Source organism: Hyposmocoma kahamanoa, unplaced genomic scaffold (assembly GCF_003589595.1).
Source record: "Hyposmocoma kahamanoa isolate Upper Pololo Valley unplaced genomic scaffold, ASM358959v1 80, whole genome shotgun sequence".
Taxonomy (NCBI): domain Eukaryota; kingdom Metazoa; phylum Arthropoda; class Insecta; order Lepidoptera; family Cosmopterigidae; genus Hyposmocoma; species Hyposmocoma kahamanoa.
This window is the reverse complement of record NW_020654051.1, coordinates 7,223,421-7,246,071: the sequence shown is the minus strand read 5'-3', so window position 1 is coordinate 7,246,071 and position 22,651 is coordinate 7,223,421.

The window sequence follows — 22,651 nt, the reverse complement described above, 5'->3', positions numbered from 1 at the left end:
TAGCAAACAATAGTTCTTCACATATTTTCTCATCTTTAATAAACCTCACGTAAGATAGCAACAATGCGTCATTAGTTGGTAAAGTGTAAAAAGCCAATTCTCAATTCAGCTAGACCTCAGATGATTGCACAATGATTCTTCAATGTTTTCAACCATTTCATGAATTCGTCTTTGCACAGAATTATTACTCAAAGGAATTTTTTGGATAATATCTGCTGGCGGTTTATGAAGCGCAGTAGTTATTACTTCCTTTATTGCTGGTAAAATTAACTCTTCTCCGATGTTGTGTGGTTTGCCTTTTTGAGCAATTAACAAAGAGATATTGTACGAAGCTCGAAGTCCGTCGTCATCTTGCTTAGCAGCCGCCGAAAAGAGTTTTGCTACACTTGGCTGAGTATTATGCTTCTTCGCTAGGTCTTGAAAATATGCTACTTTTTTATCTTTCTTATCTGGATGCATTTTAGTCAAATGATCTTGCAGTCTTGAAGGCTTTTGCTTCATTCGAAAATATTTTTAGACATAGAAGGCACAAAGGCGACGATGGGTTTGTGGGATTTTCAATGAATCCGAATTTAATATATTCCGCACAGTATTGCCGTTCCTTCTATTTTACTTCCGTGTTGAACTTAAGTACTGCTTATCTATTACGCGCGAAACCGCAAATGAAAATAAAATAATTATTACGTTGTTTATATAGGATTGCGTAAGCAGCACGCATCGACAGGAAAAAGACAAACATGCATAAACTCGTTTATCTCATTCGACGCTCAATCGTACTCTACAAGTAAGAACAAGTATTCTATGAACCAGCCGATTGATACAGGAATGCACAAATCGGGTTATTTAACAAAAACTTGTTAAAACATGATTGCCCGCGGTCTATTATCTACGAAAATTACCTATCTAGGAATACTAATAACTATTAAAATGCGAAACTGTGTCTGTTGCCTTTTTATTTGTTTGTTTGTGTCTACTTTCATTTCGAAACGGAGCGACTGATTGACATGATTTTTATTTTATTTATTCAATAAAACACGACAGATATGTGAACTACTCGGAGAGAAATATCGAACCGAGTTAGTTTGAGCAATCTCTTAATTAATATTAGTTGATGTTCACAAGTTGTAGTCGAGTGTCGAGAGCTTAGGCGGTGTCTAAGAGTCTTCCTAGATGAAATTATAAATCTCCACCTACGCCTCGACACAACGCCCCCATTTTTTTTCTGGGACTCTTACCTCCCTCCTTTAGGCCTGCAGAGCCCACAAGGGGCGCTATCGCCCACTTTGGGAAGGGCTGCCTTAGGGCCACCACATTTGAACGGCAAAGCGCGGTGCCGCGTACGATGCGTGCGTTATTCCGGCGTCATTAGTCGAGATTTTAAAATTTGATGAATACAAAGTCGTCATAAAGTCGAGTCTGGACGCAAGATAGTTGGTGTAGTCATAGCTTAAATCTGATTGCATTAAAAACATAGTCATGAAAACTCCAACCTCGTAAAGCCAAAATACGACAATTTCCATACCCGCGGAACGGAATGAAGGTGACTTCTTAAAATGAAATTATACATAGCGTAATGAACTTTATGTCGATCGTGTAAAGTACAATTTAGATGTGGACCAAAAAACATTCAGGAGAATTTTGAAGTGGCGTGAAGGGAGGCGCAGTGCGGCGAAACAGTTTCATATTGGCCCAAATTGTTTAGTTTTTTACCGCGATCGAAGACAGCGTAGTCGATTATTTAGTACCTATTGGTACACGAGATGTCGCAACGAGTACCAAATATAAATAATTGCATTACATTGACAAGCTGGAATTTATCTTCTTATCTTATTGATGGCATACACTATAGTGAAAGGAATTGGCAATTGACGTAAGGTGGGTGGGCTGATTGTTGCTCAGGCTGCGCCAAACGTACAGGAAACGTCGTCCGAGGAGGTTCCTCAAAGCTGTATACTCTAATTTCTACTGATAACCAACTAAGCAACTAGATGGCGCTCATTGTGCAGATTTTTATGGATAATGCCGACTATTCTTTTATTGGATTTAGGATTAGCGCCACCTACCCTATCCCAGTCCCCCGTCTTTGTCATTTAAAAGATTTAGACTAAACAACTGCTGAAGAGCCTTATACTTTCACGACTTTTCACTTGACGATGACGTCGAAGCTACGTGTTAATAACAATAATTGGCAAAGAACCGATAATTACACGGGCCTTACAAGGGCGCGGCGCGCGGCATGACCACGGCGATTAATTAGGTTGCACTACCCCGCAGCAGCGCCGCAAAGTGTTCGAGTCAACTTAAAATATTGTTTGGGTGCGGTTGGCCACATAATGCTGTATTCAATGTTCTATCATACAACTTGAGTAAATATGCAGCAAGTATCCCCATATACGATCTCCTCCTGAAAGCATGGTAGGTACTTTTATTAAAACTGTAATTTTGAATAAAAAACCTCTTGGAGGAAGTGTTGGGCGTGTATCAAATATAATATTAAATTAAGTAAATATAATTAATTACTTTGCGGAAGTCAATGTTAATAAAAATGGAAGTAAATTAATTTGCTACTCCGCGATCCCAGTGTAGGTTAAAAATATATAATAACTAAATAATATAAGCCACTCGACCACGGAGGTCGTATAATAAATATAATCTTTATAAATTATTACAATATTCTTTATGGCACTAAATAAATACAACAAAAATATTAGTTCAACAGAAAGTGAGCAAATGTGGTGGTTATCTCTAAAAGAGATCTCTTCCAGCCAACCCAGGGCAGTGAGAGCTACGGTTATAAGCGGGCAATAGCGTGCAAGAGAGAATGAGAAAGAAATATGATAAACTACATAAATAAAAAAAGATTATAATCTCATGGCTCTGAATTGCCTGGATTTACATTTGCTTAAAACATCATTTTGCAGTCTACAGCTGGACATGTGCCATTTTGCCAGGCCCTTAGCATGTCGCATCCATTAACTTCCAGCAGCCTTTCATAGATCGTCACTCAGTCTGCCCGGAAAGCGTACTACGTTTGCCGAATCGACTAAAGAACTCGTTTCCCCAATTTGTTAAAACATGGTATAATAGAAGACGTAATAAGAAACAGTGCCAGTACAATCAGTTTCGCATATATTTAATTGCAAATTAAGTAAACGGTAGCTGCAAAAACAGAAATTTTATTAATTAATTATTTGTAAGTTTCAAATTTATAAAATAGTAGCGTGTTGCCCTAATAAACGTGAGAACCAACAATGCCGCAGAGCGTGAAATCATGGACTTCCACGAGTGAAGCTGTTGCAGACAGGAAGGCAGTGAGGACGTCACGTTCTGCTTGCGCCTCGTGCTGCAGTCACGTTGGCTTCTGCTGCAGGTCTCGGAGCAGGAATTTTACTCGAAAGTTACGTTTTTGTGACATTAAATTCAATTAGCCATACTTACAATTTGTGTATGTGCACAACAACGTACTAACACAATGTCTAATTGTAAAATGTTTATTCACTACCACAAGAATAACAATATCCATAACTTACAATTTAATAAACTAAATATTGGACCCCTCCTGAAACAAAGTCATAACTTTACTACTTTTGTGGACGGCAAAAATTTGCTTTGAAGCTGAGGTGCGTTTACATTTAGGTCGATAGGCCTCCTTTGCTTTTCCACCGATACACACTTCTGAAGGAGACTGGCTCGGACGACGTGCCCACATTCGTGGCGAAGGTGCTGAACAAACTGTCCCCCGTCACGTCCGACCACGTCGATTTCACTAGGCTGCTAAAGGACAGACATTACGCCCCTGAAGTCGAGCCTAGCCGAATCACAATATAAATTAGAGGCTTCGGATAACACCGTAAGTGAGCTGCGTGCCCAAGTTGCGTTAATAACGCAACTTGGGCAACGCTGCTTTGGTATGTAGGTCACCACAAGTCTCTAACGTGAACATGCGTCGGCACTTACGAATGCACCGATCGCGATGACCCTCTGCCCGCCACTCCGCCACGGCGGAAACGTCACGCATGTGTACATCAACCCCTACATGTGCATACGCCGTTGTAGCCGTTTCTTCTAGCCGACCCGCCACTTTGAAATTCGAGCGGCAGCAATCTTGTAAGGGAAAAAGCAATCCCAGTGTGCCTGTCTCTGAAGTTGCAAAAGACAGAGGCAGATGGACAGGTACGACGAGGACGGCTTTACAAAGGTGGAGAAGAGGAAGAGGAAGCCCACCAGCTTCTTGTTGTGTCCGGCCATACTGACGACGCTGCTGTACCTGTCGCGACTGCATTACTCCACGAAGTCTGAGGAGATAGTGGCGTACTTCAGACATAAAGCCAATTGCACCCTGAGGGTCAAGCGATTGGAATCCTGCCACAGCGTGAATTTTAATTCGTTTGTGGTGCACTCACCACACTTGCATAATTGCCAACCGAACATCTGTCGACCTTCATGAAGGAGGAATTTTGGCCAAATACATCGGCGATTCGCGGCCGGTTACCTGACACTAGATTCCGCCATACGTCGCCGACAAGTGCAATTAATGAAGATTAGTTAGAAATAGTATTTTATTATATTGTATGTATGTATATTAAGGTATGTATAATTTGGGTCATGCGGCCTGGACTTAATAAATATCAATAAGTTGGTGTATACCAAATCTATTCATTCTCGCACTTACATTCTCAGCATGAGTTTTCCAGTTTAGCTGTTGATTAAATAATTAAATAGTAATGGCTGTTAATACTTGATCTAAACGGAATTCGATCACCTCAGTGGCTCAACGGTTAGCACTGTGGACATTGGGTGTAGAAATCCCGGGTTCGATTCTCGGTAGGAGCAATTTGGGAAATGAAGTTTTCAAGTTGGTTCTGGTCTGGGTATTCTGGGTAATGCCCTAGAGTGGATACCGTTACTCTGGTACTCATAGTATAGGGAATTTCCTAGTTTGAGACCAGATAATCGGTGTGGTTGTTTCAAACCCAAAATCAAATATTTTTTATGTCATAGGTAGGTAAGTAAACTACACTACAAATCGTCATGTTGATTTAAACTCTACTGCTCATTCGTAAGGCAGATTCCCCTGAGGAGAATGAGCAAGAAACTCTAGGGATTGCTCTTTGTAAATATACATTAGCACACATTAAAATTTATCATTTACAATATTTATTTTAAATATCATAACATCGCAAGATATCATAAGATAGTAGTGGTAGAGCTCATTGTGAAAGAGTTGGTCCAGGGAAGTACTGCCGCCTTACCTATTTCTGCCGCCAAGCAGTAATGTCAGCATTACTGGTGCTGGTGAAATTATAGGCACATGAGCTTGTCAACTTATGTCTCAGAGTGACGGGCGCAGTGACAGAGCCCCTCAAAATTTGATATTATATTAAAAAAAAGAGTCTCTGCAAGAGCCAAACGGCTCATTGCCACCGGTTTTGTCATCCAAGTCCACAGAAGATGTATAGTAAAACTTTGGTATAAAGTTTTTGTTTCACGTATATATTACATGATTAATTAATACCTGATATGATTACTCTCACACTAAAATGTCTATATAACAAAGCATTTGCTAAGAACGCAAAAAGAATCGATAGAAAAACACTTTGTTTGAAAGGTCGAACATCGGCATAAATTCCGTTCTGTTAACTTGGAGCTTGCTACCGTTGAGTTAGCAGCAAACCTATAATGGCACGGAAATTCAAATACGGGTCCGCTGATTGAATCAAAGGCAACCACGCGGATGGGGCGCGGCTGGAAATCCACCCGGGATTATGTAAATCAAGATTAGTAGACCGTCCGTATTCATTGCGGTCATGACAATATTGATTTGAACTGTCTGAATGTTTGTGTGTGTTTTTTTATGTATGCACTTTTAGCCTAATGCTAAAGAGATATATTCGGTGCCATCGGCTCTCCGTAACTTTATTAGGGACCTGTTTACCTCTACCACGAGTTTACTATGACAGTTGTCGCTAGCGACCGCGTAAATTAGGTAAGAAATAAAATATAGACTTCACAATTTTGTGTGGCATATTATACAACGCCCCTAGCCGTCACAAGAAGAAATAACATATAGCCATCATATAGAATATAAATGTTTTACGCGGTCGCTAGCGACAACTGTCAATGCAATACGTTGCTCGAAAAGAAGTGCAACGTATTTATTGAAGGTATTTTCTATACAGTTCTTAGGTTTTCGCGATTGTCACATATTGAAAATGCAACAATTTTTTCGGATTTAAATCGCGTATATTTTTTTTCAAACATCCAACCAACCAATGCCCTTAGAGAGACTATATTCTGCAGTTGATGACTTCTGTAGAATATTTTATTAGCTGAAAAGCTTCATGTCGCAGAGCACGTTCAGGGAAGTACATTTTTTCAATTTAATAATAAATAAATAAAAAAGTCGGCTTTATTTCGTATCCAAAATTAATTAAAAAGATAATAATGAAAATAAATTCACGCTAAAATAAAAAATAAAACAAGCATGTCAAAAGAGTCCATAACTCTGCGTCTATTCTGCTAATATAACGTAACACACTCATAGCCCCGTACTAGGGCAAACCCTGTATCGCGGGTGCCATGGAAACATACATAGACAACCACAAATTACACCCAAAGGTACGAGAGAAATAAATATAGGTCATACAAATATTTCTGCCGGGACTTCTGCGAGGTTACCAGCGTGGTCACTGTAAGTAATTAATATAAAATGGGAAAGTGGTTTTTGCTGTAGGTATACTTAAGAGGCGCTTTTACCTCAGCTCGAACTCCATTTTTTCCGGTACTAATACGGTTAATTTTGCTTAGGTCGAGTGTCAGGGACACTGGCTTTATTTCAGATTATTTTTACAAACCAAATTACTGCCATTGGTATAACACAAAAGCACACTATTGAATACAGCGGTTTTCTTGTAAAATTTCGGGGTAAGTTTGTGTTTTTTTCTATCGTAAAAAGTTTAGGGATATCAGTGTATATCTTCTATTTTACTATATATTTTTGATAGATTCAACACTGTCATTGTTAAGCGGAATCAACCAAAGCCATTTGGGGTAGTATAGACTCTAAGAGTCAGTATATCAATCTTGACACGAAGTTAGGACTGTTCTCATCAGAGGCGAGATAAAGTTGTTTAAATCTGAAGTTTGAAGTTTGACGTGCTTTTCATTCTGTATACAGGATAGCAACTAGGTAGTAATGGTAGAGCTTTTTGTGGAAGAGTTCGTCCAGCTACGTACTACCACCTGAACTATTTCTACCGCCAAGCAATAATGTAAGCATTATTGGGTTCTAGTTTTGAAGGGTAACGGTGCTGGTGAAACGGGATTTGTCAACTTTGTATTCCAGGGTGATGGACACAGTGGAAGTGCCCATCAGATCTTTGCGATTTCAAGCTCTGAGTAGCAGTGACATTGTTATTGGTAGGCGTGTTGCTTATCATCAGACCCACGACTTGTGTGTCCCGTCACATGATATACTAAAAAAAGTTTTTTTTTATAACACCATGTGACGGGAGGAACAAGTCATGCGTCTTCTGGTGACGCTTGTCCATAACAGTTACAGTGCCACTCGGAACTTTAAATTGCAAAGAGTGAAGATAGGGGCACTACCACTGCGCCCGTCATAAGTTGACAAGTCCCATGTGCCTGTCATTTCACCAGCCCCCTTACTCTTCAAAACCGCAACACAATGATGCTAATGTTACTGCATGGCGGCAGAAATAGGTAAGGTGGCAGTAGTACCCTGGACGAACTCTTTCACATGGACTGCTACAAAACTACTGCTACAAAAGTTTCTATTTTATGCTTTCTTGAACTCCCGAACTTTCGTTTCATTACTATGCAAAGCTGTACTCCGTAAAATTTAACTTGACTACAGTGATAAATGAGCTAAATTAGGACAACGTAAATTTGTAACGACGTCTTAGAAATTATATTTTTTTAAACACCACAAACAATAATTATTTTACATTACTACTCATTCATAAATCATTAATAAATCACCGTTGGAGTCAATTCACTAGGAAATATTGTTAATATTTCTTTTCGCAACTCACACGTTGGAGTGACGTCCAAAAAGTTGGTGATGGGACACGTCGAAAATATGGAGTCGATCAACTCATCCTGTTGATAAATGGTTTGGGTAATTTTTAAAATATTACTTGAATGAGTGTACATTTTTTTAATACTCGTGATGTTTTGAGCTAAATTGTGTATTTTTGGCGAATTTTTCATCCAATGTGTACCAATTTACTAATTTAGGTATATTTGGTTAAATCTATGAAAATCAACAAATACGTAGAGACGCAATGCCTATTCGTCATTATCACAGACCACATTATTGGCGAAAAGAAATGACAGTCAGTTTCCTATCGAGGCACGCTCAGTGCTTTCTGATTCTAAATTACGTCACGTCTAGAGTTCCACTTGCCTATGCGTTTATTTACTGTATTTTGTTTTTTTATTTATTCAGGTCAACAACAGTTCATATTCACAAGAGTTACAATTCAGGAATTATACTAATTTAGTAAAACTAATGAAAGTAACCACATTTCATAATTTGAAAAATTAAAAAGGAAAGTCTTGTCCAAACAACTGAATAATTGTGTGCCTGTGTCTATCCTTGCGAAGCGAAAGTGTTTGTGTGGATAGTGTATGTATGGGTAGTGTTTGTGTGGCGTGTACACTCAACGAATCAATTATGAGATAAATATGCAATGAATGTACAAAACGTAAAATATCCAAATAAATATAATGAAAAATATATGAAATATACTTACTACAAATTAAAATGAAATTATAAAGTTTAAAATAATGTATAATGTAATATAGTATAGTGTAGTGTAGTGTAGTGCAGTGCAGTGCAGTGCAATGTAATGTAATATAATATATATGTATAATATACATACATATATGCCTTAATTCTAAACTCTGCCCGACCTAATACAGTACATTATCTAAGCCGTAGGTCCTAAATAATAATAATAACAATGGAAGAATTAATAGTTGAATCTAATTAGGGCGCAGCTTGTGTAGGTATGAGGGGTTAACTGTTAAGTGATCTATATACGTGTTGTCTTTGTGCGTGAAAAAAAGGTTTCTTATTTGCGACTTATGGTTGGCTTTGGAAACAAAAAACAAATCAAGGTTACAAAATTTTTCGTTGAATAATCTAACCATCCGCTTGAATACCGCGTTTTTACCATAGTTGGTTCGGTGGAAAGGACTGGCTAAAAGTGGTTGAATGTCGCGTACGGTACTTTGGTACGTTGAAGTAAATGTTCTCAACTAATTCAGAGCTGTCAAGTCGATTGTGAAGAATGTCGTGAAAAAGGCATACATCTAACATTTGACGCCGCTTTTCGAGGGTTAGAAGGAATCAATCCTTTATTAATAAGGAATCAATCCTTTGATAGGATTTATAATTTAACTGTTTAATGAACTTTCTTTGAATCTAATAAAAATTTTTGTAATCCCTATAACACGGGGATCATATGGGGCTTGCGTGGTTTAGGACTACGTATATACGTATGCAAAATAGACCACCTTAAAGGTTAAGGGGAAATTTAAAGGCTTGCACGTTCTTACTACGAAACCTAGGTTGTGGTAAACCCTCTGTACGATTTCTTCCACATGATCAGATAAAAGCATCTTTCTATCAAAGAACACTCCCAGACCACGCACCATTCTAACCCTCTCGATTACAACGCCATTAAAATTATAATTAAATAAAATTGGATTCATCTTCCGCGTGACACTAATAGCTTGACATTTGGGAACATTGACTGTGATTTTGTTACGTGAATAATATTGTTGAAGTGAGTCTACATCTTGCTGCAATAGTACACAGTCAGCTGATGTGCGAATATTCTTACATACCTTTTTGTCATCGACGTACATAATGTATTTAGAAATCATCAAACAACAAGCGATGTCGAAGATATGGACGTTATAAAATAGAGTCGCAAGATGCGATCCTTGGGGCACCCCCGAAGGTACCGATAGTCCGATTTGTATACACCACAACAGCTTGAGAGCGATTTGATAAGTATGATTGAACCCACCGCAGTATGTCGCCATGTATTCCCAGGGCCTGCAATTTACAAAGTAGGATGTCATGGTCTACGCGATCGAACGCCTTTTCGAAATCGGTATGGATAACGTCGATCTGCCCGCCCCCCTCCATTTGATTTAATACGTAATCCGAAAACAAGGCTAAATTAGAGACCATGGAGCGCCCTCTAATGAACCCATGTTGAGTGTATGGTATGCCTTTAGAAATTAAGGGATAGATCTGATTATATACTAATTTTTCAAATATTTTGCTGACACAATTTAGTATTGAGATTGAACGGTAGTTATCTATTAACGAGCGTGAGCTTTTTTTATGAATGGGAATGATTAGCGCGTTTTTCCTAATACGAGGAAAAGCACAGTCTTTTAGATCTGCGAAATAAAAAACTGAGAGGGAGTGCGAGACTCTTGGCACAAGATAACAAGAAAAATGGCGGAATCACATAAGAACCCTTTTTCTTATCCATTGAGGATAACAGTTTGAATACGATTTCTTCGGTCACTTCGATACGTAACAATATTTCATTAGTAGTGTACGTGTTGCAACTTAAATTTGGTACATAGTTATTATCACGTGATGCATGTATGAACAAGTTCTCAAAGAATTTATTGAACGCTGTGCATAAGGTGTGTCTTTCTTTGATGTTCCTACTTCAAAACAGAAAGAGATGGCTTTATATAGTTCATACAGAGTTATTTCTTTCCTATTTTTATTAAGGAATAGACAATATTGGGAAATCATTCGTTCTTTCAATCACGTTAGCATTAAATTGAATAAATGTGTTATTGTATAAGGTATGTCAACACACTCGGTAAGCTTTATTTCGTTTTCATAACACGGTACAGACATTATTTTTCGTCTAGGTATGCAGCCCTCGTAAGAAATAATTGTAACTTTTTTATAAAAAGAAAGTTTGTGGAATTACATCTATTTGCCAATTTTTATTGGATTCGGTTGACGGAAAGTGGGTGAAACCGAATAAACCCGATTCATCCCCTAATTGGCTCTTAGAGGTGAAATATTTTATTCAAATTTGAGTGCGACCACTACTGAAGTAACCCCTTTTCAGCAAAAAAATAATATCGAAATCGGATTACAAAATAAAGTCAGAGTAATCGCGTAAGATACACACAAAAAATGGCGCCACCAGTGCAAATCCCATGTGCCTGTGAATTAAGAAATTACAGGTACATGCAACATAAGTCTCAGTGTGACAGGTGCAGTGGCAGCACGACTTGTTCGTCCCGTCACTTGATATTATAAAAAAAAACACATTGCGTACACAGTTTATTATGATTATATCTACTTGTTTTTAGATGAAATAGTGTATTAGATTTTTTTAACGCACACACTCACAGCCCCGCACTAGGAAAGCCCTGTATCGCGGGTTCCATAGCCACACACATAGACAACTACAAATTACACCCAAACTCACGAGAGAAATAGATGTAGACCTTACAAATATTTCTCCCGGCCCGGGAATCGAACCTGACACCTCCGCGTGGCAGTCCAGCGTGGTAACCGTTCGGTCACGGAGGCTTTAAATATATATAAATAATATTATAGGCCTGCCCTCTATACTCCTGTTCTGCATTCCATCTAAGGGAGAAGGGGGTGGCTGAAAATCAGCGCTTCGACTGTCTTGCAGCAGCATGATCAGAGAGGTCCTTTGCCTCCTGTTAATGTTTACTTAGTTTCTTAAGTGTATTGATTTTAAAGGTTTTTATAATTTTGTTTTGTTTATATATATATATTGGACTCAATAAAGAGACATTTAGTTCTTTATCAAAAAAAGAAAACAGTCTAATTGAGGACTCTACTTCTTTTGCAGTCGCTTAAAAAGGTACATTCAAAATTCACGTTCAAAAAACATAAAGGGAGCAAATTAAAAATTCAGATATGTGTTTTGTTGTCCTGAGAAAAAGAATAGTTAAAATATATTTCTACTTAGTTCATTTATGTTAAATGTATAGGCTACATAAAACATTTTGTACTGTAATTTTCGTTGTATTTTAATTAGTAGTTTTAAAAATAATCTTTAATTTTTTGAAGTTGTGCAAATCTTCAGGCGGCTGGTGCATATAAGTGAAAATACATTATCCAGGGAAAGTGCGAAAAAACTGGATTTCCGTCGGGAGACAGTTCATTGAAGCAAGCGAGAGCGCATGAGCCAACCATCGTCCATTGAGACTCGACGCCCTCCAGTTCGCCTGAAAATCTCGCCGGAACGCACGCAGGGCGCTTTCCAGCGCATTCAATATTACGAACTCATTTAAAAAAAAATCTCTCATTACTTTTTAAAAGTTGCCAGTGTCTAGTGCGTGAAAAAGAGGTTGAATTTAATTTTAATAGTGTGTATTATTCAAGTTTGCTTTGTGTTTTGTTTATTTTTAACCGGCGGCGTGAGTGTTGATTATTTTTGGTAAGTTATAATTTAGTCACTATTTTATGAATAGTTTATATATGTTTACATTGGAAAATCAATGCTATTTGCGTTATTACGTACCGCGAAGTATTTTATAGATTCATTTAAGATCACCGACGTTTTTACTTAGTATTCTCACGTTTTTTGTCCATAAACGTAATTAAGAAGGAAAACAACCCAATGGCTTTCAAAAGTTTAAAAAAGTTTTTAACAATAATAAGTTTGTTTTAGTAACTGGTATTATTTAATAGAATATTGAATATCTTTATTCAATATTCTATTAAAAAACATTTTAATTTGGTACTAAGGATTAGTGGCCCCGTCGTTTGTACCAACAACCAAAGTAAATGGGAAGAACTATGTACACGCATATAGAATAGAATAAAATCCATTACAATGAGTCTACAGTAATTTTTATTCGGCATATGTGACGCCAATTTAGGTAAGATAACTTTCGATATCCGATGTGAATTACTGGTTTAACTTTTTTTAAATTGCGCATTTCATCTCCGTGCTTTCATCTCACCTGATGGAAAGTGACGATACACACCTAAATAATGCCTATTCACACTCGCTGAAAAGGCCAAAGCTATAGCGTCTGCGGGCAGGGAAATCCACTCCATAGCAGTTCGCCATATAAACGTGGAAGAGAAACGCTTTATGCTAATCCTTGGAATATGCACAACAGGAGAATAGGAGTGGAACCCCAGTCTAGAAACTTTGGAAAGCAATGTTTAGAATCGTACTGCCGAACGCATTCTCAGCTTTCTCAAGAAAAACCAGATTAAGGTGGAATCGAAGTCTTTAAATCGTGTTTAACGCATTTTGACGACAATTTAAAGTGCCGACAGCTAAATTGGAAAATTCTGTGCACTCATGCCTTTAATAGAACCAGCAACCATGTTATATTAAATCGTACGGCTATCACGAGTTTTAAGTAATGTAATCTTTTAACAATACAAATCAACAGCTGAAACAGAATTGTGGTGAATAAAATTTATTTAAATTTAAATTAAAACGTAATTTAATTTAAATTAAATGTAACATTTTGGTCTATACATTTTAGGACAGATAGATAATTCTTAATTTTATGAACGTAACATAACAAACAGTAACGTCATTGACGCACGCAATATCTTGTGTATCTTGTATTTATATAGTTAAATACCATTGCACACATTACCGCAATCCAACTATTAAAAATAATGCATAAAACGTTTGATTATCACAATTTTTTATTTAAATAAATATTTGACTAATTCACGCACTCAGACGTAGCTAAGTGTGGAAAACTACTCGACTAACACCGTAAAATATTATAAAACAACACATAACCAACTAACCTGCATGCGTAATTAGCACTTGATTGGTATCTTTTAATTATCCTACTTACTATCTTATCTTTGGAATACAGTTCCTGCAAAAAAATTTGATATATTGTTTAGAAGTATGCCATGAACTAGAATAAAATTTCCAGTAAAGCTAAAGCTAGTCGTTTTTTTCTCTTATTGCGAGTCTGGCTACGTCGCATATGTCTTTATTAGGTAGAGATTACTTTGGTGAAATTATTTGCCATTTGTCTCTGTTAGCTTCGTTAACTTAGCAAAATTTAAGAAATTCGTGGAATTTATTTGCGTCATAGATGGAATTCGGGTCGTGAGTTTAAGTAAAAATAAGGAAGTGAGGCTTTATGCACGCCATCCCAAACTATACGTCTTTATGAAACTGATTATGACATTTTTTTCAACCTAGTAATTACTATAATAATTATAAAGTTACGTGTGGCGGGATATCATCCTTATTTCGATATTCCCTTCAAGCGTACTAAGCGATTTTCATTATCCTTAATTATGCGCACAGCCCATGACTGGAATTCCCTGCCTGTGACTGTGTTTCCGAGCACATACAACCAGAGTATCTTTAAGTTGCGACTGAATAGGCGCCTTCTCGGCGAGCTTGTGCCATCGTAGATCCTAAATTTGCTCCAGGGTTAGATGGTGGTCAAGATCAAGTCCATTTACTTAAAACAAAAAGTTACGAAATCGCGCCCCGATCAGCTGCATATTCAAGATATTCTCCGACACTTGCAACAAATACTTCCTTTTTGCGTGATGAGTATACTACCAGCGGCATCCATAACGTAGTACTTATTCTACATAATGCCTATTTAAGCATTTTATTATTTGACGATAATGGTGCATTGTCGATCGCAGTATCTTTTAACATTGTTATGGCCATTATTAATTAATAAAATGACAATAAAGTTAAGATCTCTTTTCCTTATTTGAAAACCAAACTCTTGGTGGTAGAGCAATCACCTACTATTTCTGTTCGGCCTCCTAACTTTTTTATAATATTAAGTGGCGGGATGAACAAGTCGTGTGCCTGATGGTAAGCTACGTGTCTGTCCGCAACAGTTGCAGTGCCACTCAGAGTTTTAAATCGCTAAGATCTGAGGGGCATTGCCAGTGCGCCCGTCATCCTGAGACATAAGTTGACAAGTAATTTCACCAGCACTCCTTACCCTTCAAAATCGGAACGCAGTAATGCTCACAATACTGCTTGGCGGCAGAAATAGATAAGGTGACAGTACTTCCCTGGACGAACTCTTTCACAAGAAGCTCTACCGCTACAAAAAACTTTGAGTTCCTGATACGACTTTAACTTTTTGTCTTATCTTGGTTTTTGTCTTATTTTGTCTTATTGGTCTACCACTGCACTGTCTCCCTTGTCTCGCGAGGCATTTGATCCCTAGTAATCTTAGAAGCATTATACACAGCATTAAGCTACATTTAGTATCTCGTAAGAAATAATTACGTTACTTGTCTACCTAGAAATACACCGCGTCGGGGTCTGCGGTGACGGCATCGAATAACAGTGTTAATACATGCTATAATCTAAAGACGATGTACGGTCCATTTTAAAACTGGTTGTTAGTTATAATTCAAACATCGTATTCAAAGAAAAATTCCATCTAACAAGACTTGAACTTGCGTCTGTAACTAGGGCCACCGCTCTACCAACCGAGTTACTGATTGAGTCAGCAGAATAGGAATTTCTCTAACTGTTCGTTACAGATCTTTTTGTATAGTTTTTATTTAAGAATTGTTTGTTAGTTGTTTATTGTAATGAGAATTCTTACCGCCTGAAATCTGTTAGATCTTTCTAAGTCTTAGATTTCAATAAGATATTCATGCACCTGTAACAGTCACTAACGGAGAGTGATATATCACTAAAAGATAAACGCATTATAAAAGACGGCTTTATTGAGTGTTAAAATAAGTTGAAGCCAGGAACTGTGGAAATTATTTAGGGTGGCCGTGCAGGGAATAATGTTAGTGGTGCGTCGGAAAATCAATCGCGTCTTAGATATAAATTTGTTAATTACTATTTGTTCCATATAAATACTCGCCAAATACAGTCTTTGTATAGGTATAAAATCTTAATTTGATCACAATATAAAATAAAGGCAATTATATTATAATTATAACGTATGAGTGTTGAACAAGGCAGAGCGGCAGAGAAAGTAAAAGAGTGAAAAATGACGTTTTGAAATCATAGAGGTATAAATAAACCAAATGGTACTTCACTATTCACTGTCTAACCTTTAGAAGAGAACAACACTTTGTTGAATCAATTTCCGACGAACAGAACAGGCTCTAGTCGCTAATTAATATTTAATTGTTCGATCGTGTAATGTTTGTACCTATTTCTGTTTTACTAATATCTTATTCATAAAATTGTTATTGCCTGTCGAAATAAGCCGAAACATTTTTTTTCCAAAATATACGCTCCAATCGATAAAATTAATAACTTTATGTTCCAAACACGTAAGATAATAACTACGAGTGGTACAGAAAATAACATAAAAAAAGTTATTTTATATAAGAAATTCCCTGTACCATATTCCGTAAAGTTTAGAATTAGACATGTCAAACTTCATGAACTAGTGATTGGACGGGTATAGTGAAATCCAATCGATGTTAAAATTTATCGATTGAACTATGACATATTTAAATTTGTATTGTAATATCATGGCGATAACAGAAAAGATTTGTTGTAAATCATTAATAAAGAAGGCTCCACGAATAATGGCGAATAGACGTGGCGCCACTATTAGTTAATTTTCAGTTCTATTTCTATAGATGTAACCGAGCATGCCTAAATATGTGGGGCGCACTATAAGTTTCCGGTGTGAATAAGAAAAAAATACTATAAATGGTCAGAAATAAATTTATTGTGTTCTCTAAAATATTTTCTGTTAGCGTTAATGCATTTTTTCATACGAATGAACCAATTTTGAAAACATTTATGCCACTCCTTGACAATCTCTGAAACATGTTTTTCATACTCTTCGACAGCCTCTTCGGGTGATGAAAATCGTTGACCGCGTACCTGGTTCTTAATTTTTGGAAATAAATAAAAGTCACAAGGTGCCAGGGCGGGACTGTACACGGGGTGGCTGATAAGGTCAACGTTGTTTACCTTAAAGAAATCATTTGTCTGTCTGGCTGTGTGAGAACTGGCATTATCGTGGTGTACCGCCAAACCGTTGCTCGATTGCATGAGTTGATCGACTCCGTATTTTTGACGTGACCATCACAAAGTTTTTTCCGTAGGACGTAACTTCATCGTGTGAGTTGTGAAAAGAAACATCAATAATATTTCTTGGTGAATTGACTCCAACAGTGATTTATTAATGATTTGTGGATTTCACTTGTCGTATGTTAGTCACTCATTACTGGTAACGTAAATATGTAAAATAATTGTTGTTATGTGGTGTTTACAAATATATGACGCTCTTACAAGTTTATGTTGACCTAATGTAGCCTATTTATCATTCTAGTCTAGTCTAAATTTTACGGAGTTTAGCTTTACAAACCAATGAAGCGAAACTGCGGGAGTCCCAGAAGGCATAAATCAGAAACAAATTTGAATGTTACTTTTTTATTATATCAATTGACGGGATGAAGATGTGGTGGTAAGCGACACTCCTATCCATAACAGTTGCAGTTTTAAATAAAAAATATCTGGTACTGTCACTGCCCTCGTCATCCTGAAAAGTTGACAATCCATTGCGCCTGTACTTTCACCAGCACTCTTTTCCTTCAAAATCGGAATGCAGTATTGCTCACGTTAGTGCTTGGTGGCAGTAACAGGTAAATATATTTGACACAAAATCGACAAACGTGCCACTTGTGGGTTTAGTGATTAAGAAGTCTATCAGGCATTATTATGGTTTTCGTATGGCGGTAACATACACCATATACATTTGATTATGAAATATAAGCACATGGGACTTGTCAACTTTATATCCCAGGGGGACGGGCACAATCGTAGCGTGTCTTAGATTTTTGCAATATAATCTCAGATATCTGAGTGGCACTGCACCAGGTGCACAACATATCTTAAGATACCTTAAAAAAAAATTAATCTCCGGTGTGCGCAGAACCTACTACGATTTGTAAAAATAAAGCCACATGTGATCATTCGTCAAAAGTGTTTTTATCATACGACGGTCATAAAAATTACGAACAACATGAAACAAACGTGCGTATCGATGGGTCCTATGTATAAGGGCCAAGCACAAATTCACAATTTTACAGGAGAGGCTTCCAAACTTTCAATCTGGTATATTTTCAAGATTTCCTTAAATATGTTTAATTTTGTTTAATCTATAATAATTTGTATACCTTATAGATTATAATGAAATATTTGGCCCTTATACTTAGGACCCATCGGTTTACAAAGTTTTATAACTCTCCTATTTTATTATTTATTATTAACAAAGATTTACATTAAGAAAAACTCATTCTATGCCAGATCCTCTGCCAATTAATCTACGGAACGAACCAGCAGACGTTACGAATTTTTGTATGTGTTTGTTGCAGATCTTTTAATTTTTTGGTTTTTAACTTATTTTGCCGTAGCGCCATCTGTGAGAAATTTATCTCACAGAGGTACCTTTACAGCTACCATCGCTGATCGGAGATGTCGCTGTAATAAATGTAATTTTTAAGTTTTTATTGAATGTCACAATGTTTAAACACTATGATATTCAATTATTTTTTTATGAAATTACTCCACTAGTTTGTTAGATTATAACAAATTATATTCTCGTAGATATTGAAGCCATTTTAAGCTTAAAAAGTTATCGACTAGTTTCGTTCATAGGATCTTTAAACCTCTTTCCTGAAAAGTATTAATATTAATTTTAATTTAATAATATTAGTATTAATTTTTGCATAAGTAGCGAATGCCAAGGGTGTGAAGTGGTTCGAATGGTTTTTCCTTTGACCTACTAGATAGTCTGGAACACTCTATCATTATACCATTGATTTACCACCCATTTACACGGAGGGCTTAACGTTATCCTTTCTGATACGTACGGGAAAGGAATTGTGACGTGATTCTCGAAAACTACGTTTAGGGTTATTCAAGGTTACAGAAATGCCTCTTTAAATAACGCAAACATTCATAGCCCTGCTCTAGGGAAGCCCTGTGTCGCGGGTACCACGGACACATAGATAGTCAACCTCGACTCCGAACGAAATCAAGTTCGGGATCTCTAGGTGGCAGATCTAGGTTAGATAATATATATAAACGCGTACATAAATTTGACATGTCTATTTTTAACCGACTTAAAAAAAGGAGCAGGATAGAGATAACTCCGCTATTTGTGAAACCATTTTGATGATTCTTTTTTATTGGAAAGAGGGTACCTCAGTAGTGGTCTCATTTCAATTTGAAGAAAGTATTCTACCTTTAATTTTTTCAACAAAACTTGGCAATTATATGTAATTCCACGAACTTTTAAGGTCGGTTTTTTAGTGCTCCGTATTGAGACTATACATAAAAAAAATATCCCAGATTGTTAAAATTATACTAAACAAATCTTCAGTATTTGCGTCGATTGGATCTTGATAGAAACCATCACAGTTGAATAGAAACGTCCTGTAAAGTATAGTTGAGTAAAATTAGGATATTATTTGCAATATAATTTACGTGAGATAAATAAATGTATTATGTACAACATAAGTTTATGTACAATAATAAAATATCTGAGTAATGGTGTACAAATGTTCGTTGTTATTTAGCATTACAATCTGTACATTGTGCAAGTTGTTTCATAAACACTCGCGGTGTGTACAAACATGCACCGACTGCGCCATTGTCAACGCGATGATAATTGTGGTTTGCTTGTACAATAAAAAGTCGTTTGTATATGTTATGGTATTTGTATTTAGGTCACTATGAGTCCATTTATCTTCACGTTTGTATCTTCAACACCAAATAAGCAGCCCTAGCAAGGCTGAATATGTGTGATAAACCTCCCCGTGATAATATTTCATTCAGTTGATAAATCTAAGTTTGCTTATTATTATTATTGTTAAACACTTTGAAGAACAAGGACAACGATATGAAATTGCCGATGTAGCTATCTTTGTTGTTTAATCATATTACCGCGAAAACGATGAAAAAAAATGACAAAGCTAAATTTGCTTATTTGGTAACAAACTATTGTTATACTTTTCAAAGAAAAGGACAACGATATGAAATTACGTATATCGCTATCTTTGTCGTTTAATGTTTAATCATCACCGTGAAAACCATGAAACAAAAATATTTTTTCCTTTCGTTTGTCGCGCTTAATTTTATCAACGTAAAGTTGATAAAATTACTGCGCAAATGTTTTAAAATCAGCTGTGACCTTGCAGCCGTGTTCGGCACTGTGTTAATCTTTTGCAGTCATTGGTCGCCGGCGATCGCGATGAAATAAAAATGTGACGTCACGGTGCTCGCCATGTTCGCTATTGTGATAAAATTTTAAAATGCTAGTTTACAACTCGAATTCGACAGCTAAATGTGGATATAATAGGTTTTTCAAGGCGGCATGGTACAGGGGCAGGAATACGTACAGCGGATGAAGGCAATATCATGTCACCATATCTATCACATAAATACCCCAATCATAATGTTGTAAATGTAAGTAGTCATATCGACCACGTAACACTCACCCGTAATGCAAATGGACAAAGGTGGTATTATCTGTTTGTAAACATTTCTTAATTGAACCTACCTTTTGAAGGCCAGTGAGTAGGCATTTTTTAGGTAAGTGTGCCCCAATGTCGTCACTTTGGTATCATTAGTTAAGAAAGAGAAAAACTTTCATCGTATTTGTCTCCTTTACATTTCGAAGAAGATTTATAATATCAAATGACGGGACGAACAAGTTGTGTGCTTGATGGTAAGCTACTCGCCTGTCCATAAAATTTGCAGTGGTACTCAGAGCTTAGCAACGATCTGAGGGGCACGGCACACAATAAAAAACAGCATAATGTGTCATTACTGCTTGGCGGCAGAAATAGGTGGGATGGCGGTGCTTTCCTGGACGAACTCTTTCACAAGGAGCTCTACTGCTACTTAAATTCAATAGTAAAATCTGTATGACTAGAGACAATGACAGATTACGGCTTAATCGTCGCTCCCGGGAGTAGTACTGGTGGAGTAGAAGTAATATACTGCACGCAACTTTTAACATTGTCACAAGCAAAAATGTTTCCGTTTTATTACGAGCGAGAGCAGAAGCTTCCCTGCTTTTCGATAAAAAATTGGCAAAGTAGAAGTTAGCTCTGGTTACCCTCTGGTAGCTGTAAAGTTGTGAACGAATGAAGAAACTTGCATAAGTTTCTCACAACTGGTGTTGATGTGCAACAGCACATAAAGAAATTCGTGAGATTTGTTGCTTCAATTTGTAGCTTAGTTAATAAGAGCTGTGGCCCTGGGTGGCAACAGATCATAGATACACACATACAGGTCGAATCCAGTCAAATTGAAGGATTTTTTTTCTTTGTTATTCAATCTTGGTATGAATAATTATAACAAATTAAAAGTTATTAAATATATAACAATATTACTTTTGACGAATGATCCGTAAGTTACTTATTTTTTTCTTGTCACATTTATTGTTTTTAAGTTATGTCATTTTTTAAGGTGATGTGCGGTGTATCCATATCAGGGCTGTCAATAGTAAAGACATCCATCTGCGCAAATTTGTTTGAATTTGACAGATGGATTTCCATGTAATTTATCACGTATCACTATCGCGGCATCTGTGCAACGGGGACAACACGTATTGTAGAAATACTTATTTGTAGACAATGGCTCGAATTTCAAATGTTAAATATAAACAATGGGACCCAATAATGGGTTATGAAATTCCCAGGCCTTCATTTATACTTGCCTGATGAGGGTGAAGGTTTTGAAAACGATAAGCTGCCAAGTATAATATGTGACTTTTTTGTTATTGTAAATATCTTCTATTTATGAGTCTGAACAATATGTGACATGTCTGTAATTTGAATTAGAAAGAAAATTTTTGGAGTAGCCGTTTTTAATAATTTTCTTACTGAATTTGCAAACTTATTACGAGTACGTATTTCAAAAACATCATCATTCATATTTCTACCACATAATATACGTATTTTGTTTTACTTATGTTTCTAGGAAGAAAAAAATCTTTTTTTCTTCCTAGAAATAAAAATACAAGTAAATAAAGAAACATTTATTCGGCTATTCACAAATATTATTAAATATATACATAACTGACATAGGATCTTTTAAAAAACAAATAAAAACGAAGATAATCTAATAGATAAAAAACTAAAATACATAATAGCAATCTCAGCTTTAAGCTGGGCAGAGCCTCAGCGCTGGTTTTCAGCTGGAGCCTAAGAGGAGGTATATGGTTTCAAAAACTTAACATACAAAGTTAAGAATTTAAAACTTAGAGTAAAATATAATAAAATTACAAGACATCATGATAAAACTAATTAAAAGGGAAAATATAATTACAATTAAAAATGATTCTATAAATGTGCATTGTGCTTTTAATAAAGTTATACATTACAATATAAAAAATAGAAAATGTTCACAATAACAATAATATAAATAATCATTAAGAAAAAAGATATCCATAATATTAACCTTAGAACTAAATACAAACTCATGGTACCATGATTTCGTTTAACTAAAGGTAAACGATTATTTTATGGGGAACTGCATACGATTTTACAATAAGATTCCGGAGAATATATTAAGATTATCACTTCCTAAGTTTAAAACCTACATTAAAAGTATTTTAATTGAAAAGT